Source organism: Brassica oleracea, chromosome C2, assembly GCF_000695525.1.
Source record: "Brassica oleracea var. oleracea cultivar TO1000 chromosome C2, BOL, whole genome shotgun sequence".
Taxonomy (NCBI): Eukaryota; Viridiplantae; Streptophyta; class Magnoliopsida; order Brassicales; family Brassicaceae; genus Brassica; species Brassica oleracea.
This window is the reverse complement of record NC_027749.1, coordinates 32,849,538-32,849,977: the sequence shown is the minus strand read 5'-3', so window position 1 is coordinate 32,849,977 and position 440 is coordinate 32,849,538. Positions and strand designations below refer to the sequence as shown.

The 440-nt window shown below is 48.2% G+C and overlaps 1 pseudogene; it reads left to right on the top strand.

Moving 5' to 3' along the window:
- The window catches only part of LOC106324041, an 18,894-nt pseudogene that overhangs the window by 14,710 nt on the left and 3,744 nt on the right, over nt 1–440 (top strand).

The following is a 440-nucleotide window of genomic DNA, read 5'->3' as shown; positions in this document are numbered from 1 at the left end:
TTCCGTATTTATTCGCGGATACCTGACATTTATCCTTCCTTGTGGACCAAGCGTAAACCGTACTGCGGTTTACGGGCTTTTGGTTAAGAAATCGTAGGATGGGCCTCGAGTCGTGTTTTAGATCCCTTTGGGCCGTCTTCCGACTCGACACGTTTACTACGAATTCTTTTTGATAAAGAACGAACTTTCCGCGGTTTCTAATCCGCGAAGTTTGATCGATGAATTTGAATAGCGGAAAACATGGACTAAGCTTGCTACGGTCTTCGGGAGATAACATTCGAAGGTTTGATGAGAATGCATGGATTGATGTCCTATCGATGCTCGGAAGGGTTCAATCGCTACACAGCGACTGAATTTTGGCTCGAGCCCGGTTGCTACGTAGAGACCGAGCGGGACGAACGCTTGGTCACTACGTAGCGACCGAGCTTTGGCTCGAGCTC